General features: G+C 36.3%; 1 long non-coding RNA gene and 1 pseudogene across 2 annotated transcripts; both read right to left on the bottom strand.

Moving 5' to 3' along the window:
* Positions 1-1,998: 1,998 nt before the first annotated feature.
* LOC131594897 (phosphatidylinositol/phosphatidylcholine transfer protein SFH6-like) lies at positions 1,999-6,162 on the bottom strand (annotated as a pseudogene).
* An 11,706-nt stretch (positions 6,163-17,868) lies between these two features.
* LOC131599245 (uncharacterized) lies at positions 17,869-19,858 on the bottom strand. Of its 2 annotated transcripts, XR_009282666.1 has the most exons (3): positions 19,413-19,858; positions 18,472-18,557; positions 17,869-18,147 (listed from the first exon to the last, which is right to left on the bottom strand). It is a non-coding gene; the product is annotated as an uncharacterized LOC131599245 (long non-coding RNA). The 2 variants fall into 2 exon arrangements; XR_009282667.1 differs by lacking the exon at positions 19,413-19,858 and adding an exon at positions 19,089-19,405 and having other exon boundaries at positions 17,869-18,557.
* Positions 19,859-23,329: the final 3,471 nt, after the last annotated feature.

The raw sequence follows: 23,329 nt of genomic DNA, 5'->3' as shown, positions 1-23,329 counted from the left end.
TGTGTTGGTATTGATAAATCCAAAGGATGGGAAAACTACCTTGGCTCTTAATGTCAAGTGTTGGCTTCTTATTTGGTTAGACCGTTTCTTTCCTTAGCTTTTATTTTATGCATTAGGTTAGCCTCTTCATCTCCTCCCATTCTTAAATTTTCAAAATCTTCTCCCTTTTTCCAAAATATTCTTATGTTTGCAATCTTTTCAAAACTTTTTTCTTAAAAATATCTTTCGCCCTTAGTGGCTTTTCTTCAAAAGTTTAGACACCGTTAATTGTCGAAACGAGTGGTTATACCCCACGATTTTGAAATTGATTGATAATAACGAGATCTTTTCCGCGTGAGAGAGCTAGTGGCATACTCGTTGATTTTATCCGAGTTGGAGCCCTTCTTTCATTTGCGATGCAAAGAACTTGTTTGTTCTCATGCTCAAGATCAATGGCTGAGTATTTCTCTCTAACGACAACAAAGTGTTTATTCGTTTTAAAACGTTTTTCCCAAAAGCGGAACTACATTAGCTCTGACTTCTCTATTGCACCAAGGAGGTATGTAGGCCCAAAGCTTAACGCTTTGCCGAGCTTATTTTAAAAATAAAACAAACTCTTTTTTAGCACACACACACAGATTTTCAAAAAGGTTCCTGTGGAGTACCACAGATATGAGGGGTGCTTAAAACCTTCCCCTCATACAATCAACACCCGAACCTGAGTTCTCTTTCTTGTTTTAAAAACAAAACTTTGGGTTTTACGTTCTTTTCCCTTTTCCTTTGAAAAAATAAAGCGCGGTGGCGATTTCAAACGGAATATTGATTCGAGTTAATCCCATGGCTTCGATATCAGATTTTCCCCGCTACAGAAAAATGGCGACTTCACTGGGGATCCAGTTTTAAGTGTGTTAAGCCTATTTTTGTTTATCTGTGTGTTTTTATCTGTATATATTGTTGTGAGTTTTGTTTGTTTATTTTCTTTTTTTTTCTTTTGGTGCTCGATGGTTCCTCTGTGATGAGATAAAGTTCTAACCCGAACTTTTGTGAGTAACTTGAGATAGGAGGTGGTAAGACCAATAGTCGCATGTCAGGAGCAATCCTTAACATGAGCGTCATATGGTGGAACCCCAATCAGTGGAGGCCTCATGGAAGGTAGTAGAGGTTGTTACGAACTATCGTGATAACGCTATTACTTTCAATAGTGAGTGTCCGTAGAAGCTGAATGACCTAGAACCCTTTTAACCCATCTAAGCCTTTTTTAGGATGTAGTGCAGAAACAAGATCAAGTACCAATTTGCACTACGCCAAACAAGGAAAAAGACAGCGCTTTTTTTGGCTTTAGGCAGCGCTTTAAAGCGCTGTCTATTCCCCCGCTGCCGTAGGTAAAGGCAGCGCTTTTTTTCACCTTGAAAGCGCTGCTAAAGGCACCCTTTAGCCAGCACTTTTACCTATAAAGCGCTGCTAAAGGCCCCCTTTAGACAGCGCTTTTTTATTAAAAGCGCTGCTAACGGCTCCCTTTAGACAGCGCTTTTTTGAAACAATGTTTAAGAAAAAGCCTCTTAAAAGCGCTGCTAAAGGCCCACTTTAGCCAGCGCTTTTGTCTTAAAAGCGCGGTTAAAGGCCCTCTTTAGGCAGCACTTTTCTGAACAAAATTTTTAAAGAGCTTTTAGGCAGCGCTTCTCTTTTAAAGCGTTGTCTAATGTCCACGAAATTTTAAAATGTATCTATTTAAAAAAGGCTTGCCCTAGGTTTTCACCACATTTTGCACTTGTATATACCATTACAAATTTCAAATATAAACATCAAACCCAACACCATATAAACAACCACAAAAAACTCTATTTTTCATAGCTAAGATGCTAAGAATATATATATACTAATAAACTTTGTATTTTTTATATGCTAAGATGCTATATATATATATATATATATATATATATATATATATATATATATATATATATATATATATATATATATATATACACACACACTAATAAACAACAAAATTACATCCAATTCAATGAAAACAATTGTATCATCCAAAACATTGTTATTTTTTACACAAGTCAAAAGGATGCTAAATATCTAGTTTTTCTTCTTGCCAGCAACTGTAACCTTTTTACCATTCAATGTCCTGCAATTGCATCAAACCATTACAATCACAAAACAGAAAAAAAAAACCAAAAACAAAATAATATAAAGGTGAAAAACATTCTACATTAGTGTCCATAAAACCATTCTACATTTGCCACGAATGTATTTCAAACGGCCTACATATCACTAAATAATCTATGTAGATAAATCAAATATGTCATCCAATATAGGACCTGATATTATTGTGATTGAAGCCAAATTAAGTAAAACTACCTGGAAATATCCTATGAAGGTAGACCAAATATCCACTTAGATCCTTCACAAGTGTGTACAAAGTTCATGCTTTTTCTATAAACAAACTTTCCTTCCTCCATAATCACTTCATAAACCTCCCTTTCTTTCTGCATAAGTAACCAAAAAAAATAAGTTAAACCACTTATAATAGAGAGAATATTTTAGTGGCTGCTCAAATATTATATTCATAAAGTATGGTTTAATGCATTGAACACACTAAACACAAATTTAATTTAATATAATTAAGTCCTAAGATGCACCACTTGCACTTTATAATTGACCAAATTACATAGTACTTGGATTGAATTCCATCATGATCAATATGAAAAAATTATAATATAAAGTCCAATCAAATTATATATTATGTGTTTGTATTAGATGAAAGTGAAAGCACTTACTGGTCCAAGGTATTTTATAAACTGCTTCTGTAAATCAATTCTTGGACATTCGTCGCGATTTACTTCTTTTCCATCTCCAACATCCAACCTTTATGTCACAAAATCAAATTATAAAATCAATGATCAAAGTTATGTTAAATGTTAATACATGATTTAGTATTTGAATTAGAATGGTTTAAAAATTTTACCAGTAGAAAAAAGGTTGAGTGCTCTGGCTATGAAACCAAACATTATAGTATAAGTACAAGTTGTGTCCATATCGATGTCGAGGATCAATCTGCAAATTACAAGAAAATTTTAATTTTCAATTAATGAGATTAATTTGTTAAATAAATATGAATGAATGTTAATTTTGTTTTAATTTAACCAGCTTCTTAATTAAAGTCAATAATTAGAGATATGAACTTACAGCTTCAAGCCAATGTCTAAGTGCTAATTTTTATGCTTTATCATCTTTACACAATCCTTTTCCCACCTACCAACAGCCAACAAACAAAAAAAGTTAATTGATGACAAATTCTTAAAAGATTGTGTCGGAAAGTAAATGAAAACTTTGAATTCTTCTCTATGGTCCAGTCAAATATATAATTGAAAAATCCAAATTAATATCTAATCAATTACTCGCCCAGTCAAATGTATAGTTTCTCTATGGTCCAGTCAACTAGCATATATATTTTGGTAAAAACAAAGCCTAAAACAAAGCCTAAAACAAAGCCTAAACTTTGAATTCTTCTGCTATTAATTTATGAAGTAACTAAGATGGTATTAGAAACTATACCATTGGATAAGACACCTTATCACATTCAATTACTCTCCCCTCATCATTAGTAACAGTTACTATTTGTCTAGAGCATTGTATTTCCCCATTTAGAACCATCTGCATTCATAAAACTGTCTTAGCTGAGATGCGATAGCAGAAGCAAAAACAAGATAACTAGCATATATATTTTGGTAAAAACAAAGCCTAAAATTTACATAATCAAACCTTCATAATGTTTGGATCTTGCCATGGTCCTTTATCAGACCTCATACAACCGCCTTGTTCTGCGCAAGTACAACTACCACCAAGAAAATCTGGCAGCTCATTGAAAATCACAAAGATAGTGAGAATGTCTTATTGATAATACAAGTTGACTGAGAAATAACATGATTAAGAACATCAATGTATAGTTACCTGACGTCAATAATTTCAAATAACTTATTCTGGAACTTGTTTCCTAGAACCTAATTGAACATTAAATTATTTAATTAATCCCATATATGATGGAAATTAAATAACTTCAAAAATAAACAAACATAACTAATAACTCAATAATTAATACATACGTTTATCTTTGAACTAGTTTTGGGATCAAGAAATGTTTTCATTGTGTTCCAAAGAAGCTTGAAACCAGGTCCAACATTGATTATGAACATTCAGCATAATGTCTGCATTGAATCATTTACAACAAGTTAGAAGAGCTAATAGAATAATAAATTCAGAAGCCACAAAGAATTGAAAACTATAAAAAAAACTCATGATGAAAACAACATACTTCAGGATAGTAGTCACCATCAATTTTCTGCAGCCGCATGATGAGATCCCTTGCGGTCTTTGAGAAGTTTTTGAAGCCCTACAGAGCATAAGGAAGAATAATGCAAACCAGTTATTGACTAAATTTAAGTCAAATCGGTGCCAAGAAAATTTTCAAGTCAAGATCATTTAGACAATAAACATACCATACCATGAACATCCAAAATGGTTGTACTTGAATCTATGTGTCTCTTTGCAGCAATAGAACAAGCAGGAAACTTAACAGCAAACGTTTTCTCAAAACCCTGTACATGGTATTTTAAATACCTTTCCATGGTAGTTACTTGCATAAGCTTATTGGGATCAACTTTACCTAGCCTCTCAATATAAATAGGTCTTCCTTCCTTATCAACGCCATGATAACCATGTGGATAGTATTGTAGGACTTCATCAAACTCACTGAACTCAAAATCCTAGAGGAAATCAAAGGAGGTAAAGTATGAACAACAATTTCAAGAAGACTAAAACGTATGGAGGATCAATTTAAACACGATTAACCAAAGAATAAAACCCAACAAAAAAGGTTGGATATATTTTTAGATTGGATTACTCACCTCCATAATTGTATCAGTACCATACTCTTTCCTCCATTGGATCATGTTAGCCCACATGTGCTTTGCCTTCTCGACGTCAAACTTTCTTGCTTTCAAAAATCTGCAATAAAGTCAGGTAATTCAAATTTTAAATTATAATCCAAGTTAAACATGTCATCTGTAAAATCTCCAGTTTAAACATGCTAAGATACCCTCTATGCAAAGCACAAAATGCCATATCTTGTATGTGTAATTTGAAGTATGAATGTTGTGATTCAAACCAAACTACATAGATGACTAAATCAGTGACGAAATCATTAACCATGCATTAGTAATGATCACTGCAATCTCTATAACTAAACTAGTAGAGAAAAAGAGGCAATTTATATATGATAATCTATCTCATCCAATTCACATAGTTAAATCAACAATGAATCAAAAAATCTCAGTAACCTCAATAAAGTATGATAGTCATCGTGTCTAGGCGGCAACAAATTCTCCAAAATAAGAAAATGTCGAAAAGCATCCACAGCTTGCAGCTCCTTAACATCTCGAACATCCTCAATGGCAAGCGAATTACTCCGGCTCGCATTCTTTCTCCGGCTTTTCTTCCTGAGAGAATGCCGAAACTTACTGGAAGCATTAATCGCTTTCTTTTTCAAACTCCCAATTCTCGTCCTCCTATCGTCTTCGGAATTCTCAAAATCCGATTTCCGCTCCCTTCTTTCATCATGCCGTAAACCCTACTGCAATATCAAAATCAAACCAATAAGAAATTCTGCAGAATTTAACAAAACCTTTTGAAACCTATATCAAATGCAATAATTAAAGATACTTCAAATAGAATAATACAGATGCAATGAAAGAACAAACAGCAATGAACAAACATCAACCTTATTCGTCTTCCTCATCTCCTTCAAACACGCACCCATAACTTCAACAATGGCCTTATGAATCCCCATCACGTACTTACTCATCGGAACCCTAATCCCCATCATGTACGAACCGTGTGTCTGGATCCCACACATTTCGAGGAGAAGTTGATGAAACCCTAACCGGCGGCGATGGTGAAAGCGATTTCAGAAACGGAGAAGTTGATCGGTGAATTGTAGAGAGATAGAGTTAGAGAGAGAAACAATTAGAGAGAGAAAGTGGAAGAGAGAGAGAGAGAGAGAGAGAGAGAGAAGGAGGGTTTGAATAGATCTGATCAGATCTTGGAAGAAGCTTCTTAGAGTTGTTAAAATATTTTTTTGGGTTTGGTTTTCCTTTTTTTTGTTCGCAGAGAAATGACAATTTCAACGACCTCGTTTATAAGGTCTTTTGTTTACTTCACTATTTAGGCAGCGTTTTTAAGATATTTTTTTTAAAATTTATTCGACTTTAGACAGCGCTTTTTAGAAGTGCTGGCTAATGTGGTTTTTTACCAGCGTTTTTTAAGAAGCGCTTTTTAAAGCAACCCTTTTAGCAGCGCTTTTCAGAAGCGCTGTCTAAGGTCGGGCTTTTAGCAGCGCTTTTACTCATTTTTGTATACAGTTTCCGTGTTTTAATTTTTATTTTACTTATAGCAGCGCTTTTGTATAAAAGCGCTGTCTAAGGTGCGCTGTCTAAAGGCCTTTTTGGCGTAGTGTTGAGCTTGTTGTCATGCGATACTACGCTCAGACGAGGTCTTTTTAGGCATATTATTGGCGCCCATGAGCAATTGTGCGTGCCGGTAGTATCCGATAGAAGATTGAAAACTCTGGGAACCTTTGTAGAACCCGTTCGGCAGGTACAAAATTCCCTAGTACATACCTTTGTGGGTGGTTCTTAACTTTGACTCCATGCTCGTGACGTCGAACCTTTGAACTCTGTTTGTGCGACCATGTGTGATCTTGATTGTGATTGATGCATAAATCATGCATCCATGCATTCATTTGATTTCCAAGGAACTCATAGGTCTGTCTTTGTAAACATCATAAGTTTCATCAAACTCAATGGATCTTGGGTGTCGATAGGGTGAAAACCTTAATCCACCAAAATGGATGATTGATCTTGATGATAACTTGATCAAAGCTTTGATCCGATTTAGGATTTATTTCCTTTTTGTTTTGATGTTTACAAATTAATAACTTGAATTCCTTGAAAATCAAATAAATAAAAACAAAAAAAACAGCAATTGCATCATTTGCATACATACATCCAGGTTGTCCAGAAAACTTATACTTGTCTGTCTCCATCTTCAGAATTTGTCTGTCTACTGCCAAGCTGATTCCTCCACACAAGTACGGAACTAGAGCTGCTGTTAGACAAAGAATGGCAGATCAAGAGAAACATAACATGGAAGTCAGAATGGAAATTGATGAGTTGAAATCAGGCATGATTAAGCTTACCGAGATGATGCAAGTGTTTCAGACAGGATAGCTCATCCTTGTTGCTGATTAGTCACTAGGCCTTGTTTCTGTACTGTTTGTTTTTCCTTTATTGTACTGTTTACTTTTAGACTTTGTTTGTTTCTGAATGGTGATTTTAATGAAATGAGCATTGCATATTTTGAATTCATTCACATCCATTATGTTTATGTTTATACCTTCTTTTACAAAACTTTTTCTTCCATTTGCTTTCTCTATCAAACTTGTGTTTTATGCAAAGATTGGAGGGAGGATGATGACAACGAAATACCCAAGTTTTTGAATTGTATGCTTTCGAATAAAACTTTGCTGATGATGTACAGGCATTGTTTAAATTCCCAAACACTGGAGAAATAAGGAAGTTAATCCCTTGTCAACCCCTCTGAGCCTTCGAAGTTGGTGTTTCTTTCTGTACGAAAAAACCCGCATTTTTAACCTGGGGCAGGGTAGTTCTCAATTAATTTGGCTGTGCATTCTATTTTAAGAGAATCATTCAGTACACCTTTCAACAAAGGTTTCAACCACAAGCTTTCCTCCGCATACATTAAAGAAATGTGGGAGATATCAATCAAAGGCCAATGATGGTTCATCAATCATTAAGCAAGGCAGTCACTATCTTTCAAAAAAAATGTATCAAAAAATGTATACAAAGAAAAGCCTGCTAAGTCAAAACCAAAAACGACTTAGGCAAAAATAAAGGCATCCCGCTGACTGTAAGTACAAAAATAAACAGTTCAGGCAAAAGTTAGGGATATATAAAAAGAAAAGATGAAAAAAGAGAAGTCAATAAATTCCTAAACAACACAATGTTGTGACTACCAAAAGGAAGAAGTGATCGCCATCTCAAAAGTTCTCTTTGCTTGTGAAATATCATCATTATCAAAGGTGCAATTCCAGAAGTCTCTTGGAACCTGAATGCATAAGTTGAATTAACTGAGTTTTAGGACTGGAGATCATCACGAAGGGGGTGGGTACAATCAAATTTTGAGCCTTATATCCTTTGTTTCTGAAACCGTGAACCTGGCCACGTTACAACCTTTAAAAGACCTAATTGAGGCAAGGTTTGTTTGAAAGCATACTACAACAAGGTTGCGTAAGCTGACTCCCATGAGAATTTTCCAATCATTTGCTTTGATATTATATCTTTGCTTTATCTTTCACTTTGAATGTCCCAACCTTTATGTTTTGACCAGTGATTACATTTGCTTTACATCAATAACATTATTCCGATAATGATTTTGATTTCAAAAATATTCTTTGAGCATTGCATTAAAATTACCATTCTTGAATGAACATTTTATTTGCAAGTAAGCACTCATTTTTCAGGAAGTTCAAACAGTCGAGAAACTTGATCAGTGATCCTATCAGGGGCACGTTATTTCAAGATCCTGTTGTTCATTCAAAATTTGTTGATCAAAATATCCTTTCAATACTTATACTGGGGCAAGCCATCCCAACATGCATTTCAAGAATTGAAGCCATGATCAGTTCATCCCCAGTACATTTCAGCTGAAGCAATGATCAGTTAACTTACAACAATTTGGTCAATCAGGGGCAATCTTCTTCAGCAATCCCCAAGCAGTTTTATCAGCCCTTCTCAAAGGATCACTAGTCTGATACAGTTACCGGTGTAATAGAAGTTTGTTTAAGCATCTTCTTCCCAAGCAAAGTTGGCAGAGTTCCCGTGTTGAGGAATTTAGTTCCTATCGTGCCTCACAAAAGAGTCTCCCTCAGTTGTAACAAACAATTGCATTGCATTAATCATATATCATGCATAGAAAAATTCAACATCATGCATTGAAACAAATTTCATACTCATTTGTATTTTTCGAGGTTCTGTTGCTATCAACATCTTCACCTTGAGATCAAAGTCCAACTTACTTGGCATCTATCCAAAACAGATACTTGTTTGTCTTGTCCGTCTAGTGTTGTTCCTGGATGTATCTTTTCTTCTTTTAGTGTCATTCCTGAAAGATTTACATCATGTTTTATCTTGGTTCCCTTCAATCATGTTTTATCTTGATTGTCTCTAATCATGCTTTATCCTGATCACTTTCGACCGTGTTTTATCTTGGTTACCTTCAATCATGTTTTATCTTGATTGTCATTTGATGTTGCTTCGTCCATGCTTTATCTTGAACGTCTCTGATACATTCTTCCCAAAGTTCAAATCATGCTTTACCTTGATTGACCTTGGTGTTACCTAATCATGTTTTACCTTGATTGTCATTTGGTATTTTTCAATCATGTTTTACCTTGATTGTCATTTGATGTTATCCAATCATGTTTTACCTTGATGGACCTGTGATGATTATCTAATCATGTTTTACCTTGATGGACCTGTGATGGTTATCTAATCATGTTTTACCTTGATTGTCCGTTGATGATTATCCAATCATGTTTTACCTTGATTATCCTTTAACGATATCCAATCATGTTTTACCTTGATTGTCATTTCGATGTTGCCCAATCATGTTTTACCTTGATTATCATTCGATGTTGCCCAATCACGTTTTACCTTGGTTGTCATTTGATGTTGTCCAATCATGTTTTACCTTGATATTCATTTGATGTAGCCACATTCATGTAGGCCTCAGATATTCTCTTCTCAAAGTGCAATCATGTTTTATCTTGAAAGCTTCTGTTGACTGTCTCTTTCTCCTGTGGAATCCAAGTTTTATCCCTGGATGACACATACCTTTTCCCCCAGTGGAATCCTTTCTTATCTCCCCAGTGGTGTTATACTCCTCTCTATTCCATAATCATACTTGATGCATCCATTAGCATCGCATTATACCTTAGGTTCAAAAATTGTGTGTTTTATATTTAAGTCTCTTCAATTACGTCGAGCTGAGGATTTTAACCCTCACATCTCCGGAAAGAAGAAACTTAAATAGGGGCATCTGTCATACCCCAATTTTTGACCCTAAGATCATACATCATTTGCATTCAAGAGCACCATTATGAAGCTTTATCTTTGATACTGTGATTATCTCTGAGGGGAATTATCGAGCATTTATAGCCCTTTTATTTGTTTATACTAACCAAAAAAAAATCAAAAATATATGTTTTGTCTCTTTTGTTTATATTTTACAGGTGAAAGATCGGGCAAAAATCAAAACAGTGCAAGAAAACAGTTTTTGAAAATTTGAAGGTGGAAATCGATTTACCCCTGTGGGAAATCGATTTCCTGTGCGCAAAATTCAAAAAAATATAAGGAGGGAAGCTTGACATCATTTTGGCACCTTTTTATTTGATCATTTTATCAATTTTCCACCTCATCAAAATTAACTCATTCATTAAACCCACTTTAACCTCATTTTACCATTTTTACCATTTAATTGCCACTTTAATCACCAATTAAACACAAGTTAATCACCAAACACAAAAAGACCAATTTGCCACTACTCTTGCTCCAATTCTATAAATAGAGCCCTCTACTCTCTCATTTCTCAAGCTTGGAGAGCCAAAAAATTGCTTGCAAATTCATTTCTCACCCTTTCCAAAACCCTCACCCAAAGTTCATTTTCATAAGATTAGTAAGGTTCACATTGAATCTTGCTAATTTTGAACTAAGCCTCCTACATTTCACTCTTCTCTTTGATTGTTCATCTCCATACTTGAAGGATCTACACTTTGTGCTTGTTCTTGAAGCTACTTCAACACTTTAATTCAAGAATTGGTAAATTTCTCAATTCTAAGATGTAGATCTTTGTTGCTTGTTTAATGCATCTTTGATGCTATATTGGTGCTATTTGATGGTGATTTGATGGAAAATTCGTGCTCCAATGGATATGTGATCATAAGGTGTTTGTATGTTTGCTTAAGTCAAGTTTTATGCCTCCTAATGCTGAATTTTTGAATGTTGCGTGCAGGAAATCGATTTCCCTCTGTAGGAAATCGATTTCCACCTTATTTTTTTTCAAAATTTGAACTCTGCACTCAGGAAATCGATTTCCTACAGAGGTAAATCGATTTCCTGCTGGCAGAATGTGTTTTTTTGCCTTTTTTATGCTTGTTTTGGCTTCCTACTTCCTCCACTTCATTAATATCATTGGATCTAGGATGTTGATAGGTTTGAAATGACCTAATCCATAATATTAGATGAATGATATTAATGATAGTGTGAGTTGATTATCTTTTGTGAATTTTATTCTTCTTCCTCCATTTCATTAATATCATTGGATCTAGGATGTTGATAGGTTTGAAAGAACCAAATCCATAATATTAGATGAATGATATTAATGATAGTGTGAGTTGATTATCTTTATGCATTTTATCTTCTCCTTCTCCTTTTTTCCTTTTGATCGATGAAAGTCTTAATACTTTGAGAATTCTTATGGATTCTTAGTAAAGACTAGATCGTTACCTATTTTCTTTTCGTGCGGTATTGCTTTCGGAAGGCGATCTACATATCGTTCTTCTCGCATGCATTAGCACATAAAGTTTTGACCGGCCTCGTTGTAGGGTGATTTCTACATAAATCACTTGGCGATCTGCTTAACATAGCGCAATATTTCGTGTCCCGAATAAAAAAGATCAAATATGGAAGAGAATTATATGCGGTTGATTTAAGACTTGTGGAGGTTTTTATCGTGTAGTCGCTATGATTTTATCAAGCTTCTGATAAACCCCATTGAATTTAAATCCGAGTACATCATTCACTCACCATAGATCTTCCTACTAACTTTGATAACATACTTGACAAGTTTCAAGATGGTTATCTTTAACACTTAACAACTAACTTTAATTTCCGCACCTTTACTATACCGCTCTTTATATTACCGCTCTTTATATTTCTCGCTTTATCGCTTTACTTTATCATTTCATCATATTTACTTTCCGTCATTTTCTCTTTGTCCACTTGGACATATTTTTATGCTTCTGTTATTTTTCTTTTGTCCACTTGGACCATACTTTACTTTTTGCTAAAACACTAATAAATAACCAAAATCTAAAAAATACATAAGGTTCTCTTTGGACTATCGGTTACTATCCCTAGCACTTTGGAGATTCGGACTTATGGACCTAGTACCTATGGACTCATTCTATTACTATCCTGTGATTGTTCTGTCCGTCTGGCATTGTTCTGTTGTATGTTTATGTGTGCAGGTATTTCCTTGAAAGCCCTTGATGGTTAATTCCAAGGCATTGATATAAGGATTTTACCCGAAAACAGCCGTTACTCAGCCCAATTTTCGTCAGAATCTTAATATGCTTAATGAAAAATGGTGCTAAGACAATAAGTTCATGTGGATCCCCAAGTGTTAATGTGTTGGTATTGATAAATCCAAAGGATGGGAAAACTACCTTGGCTCTTAATGTCAAGTGTTGGCTTCTTATTTGGTTAGACCGTTTCTTTCCTTAGCTTTTATTTTATGCATTAGGTTAGCCTCTTCATCTCCTCCCGTTCTTAAATTTTCAAAATCTTCTCCCTTTTTCCAAAATATTCTTATGTTTGCAATCTTTTCAAAACTTTTTTCTTAAAAATATCTTTCGCCCTTAGTGGCTTTTCTTCAAAAGTTTAGACACCGTTAATTGTCGAAACGAGTGGTTATACCCCACGATTTTGAAATTGATTGATAATAACGAGATCTTTTCCGCGTGAGAGAGCTAGTGGCATACTCGTTGATTTTATCCGAGTTGGAGCCCTTCTTTCATTTGCGATGCAAAGAACTTGTTTGTTCTCATGCTCAAGATCAATGGCTGAGTATTTCTCTCTAACGACAACAAAGTGTTTATTCGTTTTAAAACGTTTTTCCCAAAAGCGGAACTACATTAGCTCTGACTTCTCCATTGCACCAAGGAGGTATGTAGGCCCAAAGCTTAACGCTTTGCCGAGCTTATTTTAAAAATAAAACAAACTCTTTTTTAGCACACACACACAGATTTTCAAAAAGGTTCCTGTGGAGTACCACAGATATGAGGGGTGCTTAAAACCTTCCCCTCATATAATCAACACCCGAACCTGAGTTCTCTTTCTTGTTTTAAAAACAAAACTTTGGGTTTTACGTTCTTTTCCCTTTTCCTTTGAAAAAATAAAGCGCGGTGGCGATTTCAAACGGAATATTGATTCGAGTTAATCCCATGGCTTCGATATCAGATTTTCCCCGCTACACTACCCCTTATTTCTAACTGGCTTAGGCTTTACATTCATGTACATACATCACTTAGGTCATAATCCATACCCATGCATGCATATCATTGGTATCAATCAAAGACTAGCAAGAAAGAGCTCTTATGGCCAGGAATTTCCTACCAAATGTGAGGATCTGAGGTGTGATTATGGGGCTTTGTTTTCATTGAAGTCTTCCTGGATTAAGGTTCTTCTCAATTCAAGGCATTGGGGGAGTGTACAAGCTTGTAATTCATCTAGTTGTTCCTAATCAGGGCTTCCTTGACCAAAGTCAACCAGTTGACTTTCTGGTCAACATTTAATCAGGAATGGATTCTATGAGTGGGAAGCTCTCATACTGACTATGTGGATGCGTTTATCTGACTAGATTTGACTGGAGGAGATTTAATCGGGAATTTCATCAATAGTCAGAAAAATTAGAACAGTTGACCTTTGGGTCAAAATCAGAAGAATTATTCAAATATTGACTTTTGGTGGAAGATTAATCAAGAAAAGTCAAAGAATGGATAAAATCAGGAGTTTGACAAAAAGTTGCCAAAAATAGAAAAATGACAAAAATGGAAAGTTTCAACACTTAGAAATTTTTTTTTGAAGGTTTTGAATCTCGATGAGCAGTCCACTTCAGCTATGATTTACACGTGGCAAATGGCATTTTTTGGAAAAATCCCCAACATCAAAGTTGTTCCTCTCATGGAGGAGAACAACTTTGTAGTTGGACACTTTTTCATCTGAAGCTTGTATGAAGAGTTAAAGTGGTTTGAAGTTACTGAGAATCCATTTAACCTAAGTCACAATCCAAGTCACAAGCCAGGTCATGACCAGGCATTTCATCAAGCACGTGGCATGCCAAATCTCAAGCCAATTTTAGAGCTCTACAAAAATGCCATGGAAGCAAACTTGGTATCATTCTAATCCTTGCCATGCCCTCTATTCAACAAGACAAGAATTATGGAAATTGAACAAATATTGAATCATTCACAAAGCTCCAAAGTCATGCTCTCGCAAAGCCGCGCATTGCCAAAGATGTGGACCAAAAGCTGGGGCACGCATAAGCAAATGATGAAACACGTGGTGTGCCAAATGTAGGGCTAGTTTTAGAGAAGTGTGGATATCTTATGGGTTTTATTCCAATGTTACGGTGTTCTATCCCATTCCCTCTTTCACTTGACACCAATATCACATTTTTTGGTTGAATGTGAAATGAAATATAAGGTCTCAATGTTACGCTCTTGCAAGGTTGCGTTTTGATGTAGGCACCAGGCCAGGAACTGGGTAGCACGCGCGCCAGGGATACCTATATACCATAGTCAGCCATGCAGTTTATTGAATACGTGAAAGCACATAGAAAGCTTGCCACAATTGCCATTCTTGTTCATTAAGCATGAGAGAAAGCCACACTATAATACAACACACCCCACCATAAGCCATGAGCATACTCTATATAAACTAACAACCCCTCACAAATCAGGACACGCTTCATTTTTCTTTCTCTCGGTTTTCAACTCTCTTCTTTCTCTCATTATCCCTCTCTCTTCTACACGCATCTCTCTCTTCATCTCTCTCCACCATAACCACCCTAACTGTTTTTCAACCACCGTAACTACCACCTCCAACCTCCATAATAAATTCTTAACAACCACCACAACCACCGTTCTCAACCTTCATACCAATCATCATCTTCTTCACTTCGTATCTTCATCACCATTTCCATATTCTCAACAACCTAACAAACTCCATCCAAAATCATAACAGTTTCTACCACCATCGGTACTCCTCCACCAATAACCGCCATCTCCATTCTCAACCATTACGACATTGCTGCCATCCTCACTCTTCTGCGAGTCCGATTTCATCAGCATCATCGTATCTCATTGCATGGATATTCAGCACGTCTCATCCCCATCCATCATTGATCCTTGGATTAGGAGTTAATCCACATCGTCCTTTTTCTGAAAGATAATAACAGCGTTCAGTTTGGTTCCAAGGGAGAGCGTTACGTGAATTTATTCCTCAACCAACGTTAGGATCTTGCGGAACCATTATCATCATCGTCAAGAAGCTAGAGACGTAGAGTTCTCTGTTGGTTTTTGTTCAAAGACTTTCCAGGTATGTTCGCTAAAACTTTCTAAGCATGACTGGACAAGAGCATTAGGAGGTGTTGAATCTGTGTTGCATGGTGCGTATGGCCTATTGTAGTTCTTTCTTCAATTCGGTTCAGATGCGTAGTATTAAGTTACTTCTTGCTATGTTTGATACCGTATTAGAGTTCTACGCATGAAAAAGGTGAAGGTTGTGTCTGGCGTTGAATTTTGGTAAGCTTTAGTGAAGTGAGGATTTTATATTTGCTTTCGTTAAGGGCTGTAGAGGAAGTATTAGTGGGAATGAGTGTTAGATTCGCATTCAGCAAGGAAATCCGAGCGCAACAGTGTGAGCCTTTTGATTTTCTGGGCAAAACGTTGAACGCCGGCGTGTTGGACCGCCGGAGAAGATGACCGGAGCTCTAGCTCCGGCATCCGCGCGTTTGACTTCTTTTCTCTTCCGTTTGTTGATGTGGCAGCATTACACGGGCCCATGCAACTCTATTTTCTTATGCCCATGCAACTCTATTTTCTTTTGTCCATGCAATTCTATTTTTCTCCTTATCCATGCAAATGATTGGCTTATGACGTGTGCTATTCTGGTTGGCTGAAATTGCATTTTGTCTTGTAGCAACTTAAGTGAGACTTGCCCTATTGATAATATGTTCACATGTGTTCACGTATTTGCTCATATAAAAATAATGAAATAAACTAAAAAATAGAAGTGAGTTGGAATAGATGGTAGATGGGCCGCGAATCACACAGGCCTGTAATGTTTCCTGACTGCGCCCCACCATTGCTACTACACCACCTGCCAATGTGCATGGGCCCTGAGCGTTTTTGCTGTTCCCACACCCCTGTTTTTCTGGCCCAGTTTGCTTTAATTGGTTTCAGTTCTTTTGAAATTGCTTCTGCACCCCTTTGTTAATAAATAATAATAAAAATTGATTTTCCTTTTTGCATATTAATTCATCTTTCCTTAAATAAAAATTGATAAAAATTGTTTTCTCTCCAATTAGACTTTTAAGAACTTTATGAATCTTTTAGAAATTTTAATTGTTGTTTTCTTTGATTTTTAATTGGTTGTTGAACCATAAAAAATAATAGTACTTTTAATTCACTTTTGTGCTATATTTTGACTTGTTCTATTTCATACTCTTATGCTATTTTCATATACTCCACTTTTTGCTTTATTTTTCATGTGTCTTTTATTCCTAACCTTAGGTAGAAACCATGATAACATTAGGTAGAAATTCCCTTCATACCTAGGCTAGTTTCTTTTTCTTTTACAACCTTAAAACATCTAAAAATACTCAAATAAAATCCCTTTAAAAAATACAAAGAAAACACTTAAAAAACATTAATAAAAAAGTGAAAATCATTAAAAAGGGAATGGAAGCTTGAATCTCCCTTGCTTTAGGGAATCATTCGAGTGCCTGGATCTCCCTTGCTTTAGGGTCCCATTCGGGCGTAAGTTCCCAAATTCTAAAAAACACCAACCAAAGAGTAACTCGAGTTTCCCTTGCTTTATGGATTTCCTCGAAACACTCAAACTCTCTCTCTCTCTTCTCTCTTTTCTTAAGGGCATTGTTATCTCCGCTCCATTGCATCCTAGGCTGTCCCTTTATGCAAGAGAGCGAGCGTTAACGCCGCCCAACTAAAAAGCACAAAAACAAACAAAACTATGGAGCCGAACTACGGCGCTCTAATTCCTGAAAAGGATACGTAGGCATCAAGTCGCGGGGCTTGAACGAGCACACTTGTAAATAATTCCTTCTTTTCCCCGTATTTCATTTTGCATTCATTCGTATATAGACATAGACATAGTACACACCCTTTAGATAGAAACAAACATAGGTGGATACCATCGAGTACGATGGGCGCGAGGGGTGCTAATACCTTCCCCTTGCGTAACCGATTCCCGTACCTTGATTCTCTGGTCGCAAGACCTTGTTCCTTCCTTTGTTAGGTTTTCTGATATTCCTTTCCCTTATGGGATAAATATATTGGTGGCGACTCTGTTCATTTTTCGCGAGCGTGCGACAACCCTTTAGATAGAAACAAACATAGGTGGATACCATCGAGTACGATGGGCGCGAGGGGTGCTAATACCTTCCCCTTACGCAACCGACTCCCGTACCTAGATTCTCTGGTCGCAAGACCCTGTTCCTTCCTTTGTTAGGTTTTCTGATATTCCTTTCCCTTATGGGATAAATATATTGGTGGCGACTCTGTTCATTTTTTCGCGAGCGTGCGACAGCATGCTACTTCAATTATGATTGGAACATGATTATCTGTATGGCAAGTCGTTGGCATTGGGCCTCATTCGAGAACTTGAGGTGAAGACGATGTATCGTGGATCATGGATAAGACTAAGGGGCATGATCTTGGACTTCTGGTCAAAGTCAACCTTAAAAATTTGACTTTTCACTAAAGTCATCTTAACCACTATGTTTTAAGCCATGCTTAAAGATCTCACATCTAAAATCCATATTACATTGCCATTATACCAATTACATCTCAAAGAAATTCCAAACATTTATATATTCATCAAATCCAACAAATGTCGTAAAGCCTTTTACTCCCGAATCCGCAGTATCGTCATCTTCCATCATATTTGTCCCTTGCTCCTACTTTGCCTTCAATACACTCTTTTGCTTCCAATTTCAAACCTGCATATACAAAAAAAAACAGAACATAGCTTCACAAAACAGATCCAAAACTAAGATTACAAGGCCTGCAATACACGCATCCAGTTTCAAAATTCAAACAGAATTCATATACATAAACCAACAACCCTGCACCCATTCTTCAACCAATTCACATAACATACAAATACATTTACAAAGACAAGTCATATAAAATCAGTGCACAAGCATAATTCAGATCCATTCAGTCATGGTTACATAAACGGTTCGACGTCAACACAATCCACTCATAATCTGAGTCAGAATTCATTCATTTTCTGACCATCCAATGGAAATTTTCTTCAATACCTGTGGTTGAACAGCTCTACACTAAACATACAGAAGGCTTCGTGATTCTCAAACGAGTCCAAGCATTAAGCCCCACAACATTGGCCCTGCACAATAAAGAGCATACCAGTTCATAATTCAAGAAATAACCATTCCTAACTGACTCAAACAACCTATGACTAATACCAACTTCCATAAAGCTCCTAACTAATCATAACTAACTTGCAGTTAACTTTTGTAACAAGTTTCTACCAAGTTCAAATAGGAAAAAACTAACATAACAGAATTTAGAAGTCCCTTGTAACTAACATCACTAACTGTATTACTAACAATTAGCATCAATTTTCCTGCTAACATTGCATAACTACCTAGTACTCAACTTACCTAACCAATTAAGTTTCTAACTGCCATAACAAACTCAAAAACTTACAAACTTTCAGTTACAAACCCAACTGACTTAACAGAATCCTAAACAAAATTTCTAACCGCATCAACCATCTAACTGCTCACATCCACCCTCCATCTTATAACCGATTCTCAGCATCTAATGGCTCTCATTCCCTTTCCCTCTGTAACTGAATTCTCTCCCTCTCAACTTCTATAAATCCTAAACTTCATCTAATTCAGAAGGGGCTCACCATTTTTCACCTTCACTCTGATCTTCAATCTTTCTCCATAACCGCTCACCACCATTTCAATCGACCATCATTCATCACTCTGCAAATTCATCATCACAATCTCTGAAACTTCAACCACTCACTACGCGCATATTCCTAAGGCTATTGGAGCTCGCCTTTGGAGTTACAACTAGCTCGAGCTAAGCCTCAGAGTCATCAGCACTCCACACTCATTCAATCTTCCTTCGTACAACACATGCCACAACAGCAAAACACAAATCACAAAAGAACATAGAAAGAAGGAAGAAGAGAAAACCCAAAGGTTAAGTGAAAGAAGAAGGTTACCTCGCATTTATTTCACGTCGTCTTCAGAATCTTATTATCTCCCCTCTGGTTTTCTTCAACAATTTACACTTTGCGTTTCAGGTACGCCTCCGAGCCCTATCCGTCTTCATCTCTTCCTTCTATTCTTGACACTATGACATAAACTGGATCCTCTGAATCATTCTCCCATGGATATTTCTCAGAAGCATGCTTAAATCACATTTATTTGGAGAGTTAGGTTTTGTGTTGTCTGATTTTGAAAGACTGAAATATGAGTTAAGAGATGAGCGATTGAGAGATGGAGAAGGCGAGTACGAATTGAGAGGCTAAAATTGAAGTTTGAACGGGGAAGATGAATTAGTCGTTGTGTGAAGGCCATCGGCACCGTCGCGTTTGTCTTGAGGGAGAGAAGCGCCGTCGAGTTCATCAGAGTGAGAGGTGAATGGCCACAAAAACGTCAACCCTAATTTACCTCTTTCATTTTTTAATTAATTAACTAATTAATTGTTTTGAGTAAAAACGAAAATCTAAAAATGAAATTGGATCAAAATCTGATGGATCATCAATAACCTCTTGGGCCGAATTACTGAATTACCTCCCCCTCTAGGCCCATGTACAAGACTTTTTGGCCAGGCTGTGTTCCATAACAAAAATATCCCTTGGGCTCACTTTTGGGCCCTGCGCCCCTATTACTATTCAGGCCTTAACTTCAGTTCTCACCCCTTGAGCCCATTTTGTCTCTTATTAGATTTTGGTCTTTTTACTTTATTTTGTTGGTAATAAAACTTCAATAAACACAATAAAAATGCTTCACTTTCTTTCTAATTTTCTTTAATATAATTTTGACATAGAAAATATACATAAAAAATAATGATTTTTAGGTTTATCGATTTTAGTCTTTTTGCTTGATTTAGAATTCATTTCTCTTCCATAAAAATCAATAAAAAGTAATAGTTTCTTTAACTCAATTTTGTGCTATATTTTGACTTGTACCTATATGCTTGTATGTCAATTTTTGTACCATGTTTTAGATCATTTTATTCCATGCTTTTGTACTATTTTTTATGATCATGTCAATTACTTGTTGACTTCTAATTGTGACTTTAATTTCCATATTTCCTCAAATCCTTAAACATTAGGTAGAAACCATGATAACATTAGGATCTAGAAATTCCCATTATGACAATTAGGCTAGATTCCATTTCTTTTTCCTTTTCAACTTTAAAACACTTAACTAATATTTGAATTTAATTCCCTTTAAAAAACATAAAGAAAACACCTTAAAAAACACTTAATAAAGGTCAGAACAATAAAAAAGGGGAAATGGAAGCTCTCGTCTCCCTTGCTTAAGGGAATCACTTGAGTGGAAATTCCCAATCATAAAAAACACCAATCAAAGAGTAACTCGAGTTCCCCTTTCTTAAGGGTGCCACTTGAAACACTCAAACTCTCTTTTCTCTCTTGCCTTCAGGGCATTCTTTCCCTTAAATGGACATGTTACTTCCTTTCGATCGCAGATAGGTAACGCATAAGACTCCACTCAACGAGCTGCTATCCTAATGCTAGATTGCGAATGTAACTTCGTCCACTGAAAAACACAAAATAAACAAAAACATTTTCAGCCGAACTACGACGCTCTGATTCCTGAAAAGGATACGTAGGCATTAGGTCGCGGTGCCTAAGCGAGCACAACTATTTATAAACCCGTGTTTCCTATTCTTTTGCTTTGCATGCATTCCCTTAGATTTATAGTACATACCCTTTAGATAGCAACAAACATAGGTGGATACAATCGAGTACGATGGACGTGAGGGGTGCTAGTACCTTCCCCTCGCGTAACCGACATTCGTACCCTACCTTTGGTCGTAAGACCTCGTTCTTATTATTTTTAAGTTTGCTAACGTTCCTTTCCCTTTAGGATAGATATGTTAGTGACGACTCAATTGTTTATTTTTTCGAGGGCGTGCGTCAGGAGGAACCGGGTTCCCCTTATAAAAAGAAGAGATGTGGGAATTCTGGGTGCTGGGAACCGGTTCCAAGAGGGTGACGACTCGGATCCCCATAGTAAAAATATGAGGCGTGTTTTGAGAGGCAGGCAGGAACCGGTTCCCACATTGGGATGAACCGAGTTTGTTAGAACAAGATTTGTTCCGATCAATATTCTTAGTTTTGATGATAACAAGCATATGAATTTTGTATGAGATAATGTGGTACTCTAATACTATGCAATTTCCATTTCAAGAAATATATAAAGAGTATGCACAAAATCAGTGCAAGAAGCACTGACTCAGAAGGTTCAGCATGCAACATCAGAACATGGTCTGGCAAGACATCAGAAGATGGTCAAGCAGAATCAGAACATGGGACTATGGAAGCATCAGAAGAACTTGAGATCAGAAGCAGAAGCACTGAAGTTCTCATGGTATCACGCTCAGAAGCACTTCAAGGTCAGAAGACAAGAAGATGCTCTGCACCAAGCTGTTTGACTCTGATGATATTCAAACATTGTTTACACAAACATCAGATCAGAAGCAAGTACAAGATGGCAGGCTATGCTAACTGACAAAAGGAACGTCGGAAGCTATTAACAACAACGTCAGTAGACACAGCAAAAGCAAGGCTCGAGGTAGTTGACAAAAGAGTGAAACATTAAATGCAATGTTGTACGGATTACGCAAAGCATTAAATGCTCCCAACGGTCATCTTCTCAAAGTGCCTATAAATATGAAGTTTTGATGAGAAGCTCAATACAACACTTGCGCATTATACAGAAACGCTGTCAAATTCAAAAGCTCTCAAACTTCATCATCAAACTCACTACATTGCTGTTGTAATATCTTAGTGAGATTTAAGCTTAAACTTAAGAGAAAATCACAGTTGTGATAATAGCTTTATAAGAAGCATTGTAACTCTTAAAAGAATTTGTTTACATTAAGTTGTAAGAACTAGAGTGATCAGGTTGTTGATCAGTATACTCTAAAAAGTCTTAGAGGGTATCTAAGCAGATTGTTCCTAGAGTGATCAGGTTGTGATCAGTATACTCTAGAAGACTTAGCAGTTGTCTAAGTGGAAAACCATTGTAATCTCGTGTGATTAGTGGATTAAATCCTCTGGTGAGGTAAATCACTCCAAGGGGGTGGACTGGAGTAGTTTAGTTAACAACGAACCAGGATAAAAATCATTGTGCAAATTGTTTTTATCTTACAAGTTTTTAAAGCTACACTTATTCAAACCCCCCCTTTCTAAGTGTTTTTCTATCCTTCAGAGTTCTGCTAGGCGTTTTGGAAAATTATTTTTATTTTAAAAATTTATAACTTTTGATCCGAGTGTTCGATTTAGGTGCCGTTTGGGGCGTTGCGAAGCTGATTAATAGCTCTATGTGATAAATGGGTGGAATGGACAGTGGTTAGACTTTATAATTTTATCTTGATTAATTATTGGGTGATGTTTAACATGGATATGCATAATATATGTGATATAATTGAATAATGATGATACTAGAATTGAATAAATGTTGATATGATTAAGTGTGATATAATTGTGGATGGTTTTGAAACCGAATATATCATTCAATGTTGCTTTTGGTGAGTTATTGGTGATGACACTGTTCATTTTGATCCAGTGGTGATGTTGTGACAACGTAATTATAATATTGATAATGTGTGTATAACATGATCATGTGATGATTGTTTTGATAGTATGATGATGATTAATTTTTTTTTGAATGATGCATGATACATGTACATACTTGTTAGTGATAACTATGTTGAGTTATGTGAGACGATACTGTTCATCGGATCGGTGATGTTGTAAGTATGTCATATGTGTGCATTCATTCATACGCATTTTGGTGATGGATCCCGGTGATGTTGTGGATCAAATGGTGGGCATAATTCCTATTGTGTGGAATTTGTGCCGGTTGGACTGTATCTCAGTGA

Source organism: Vicia villosa, linkage group LG4, assembly GCF_029867415.1.
Source record: "Vicia villosa cultivar HV-30 ecotype Madison, WI linkage group LG4, Vvil1.0, whole genome shotgun sequence".
Classification (NCBI taxonomy): domain Eukaryota; kingdom Viridiplantae; phylum Streptophyta; class Magnoliopsida; order Fabales; family Fabaceae; genus Vicia; species Vicia villosa.
The sequence above is the reverse complement of the archived record's forward strand: the minus strand, read 5'-3'. Positions and strand labels throughout refer to the sequence as shown.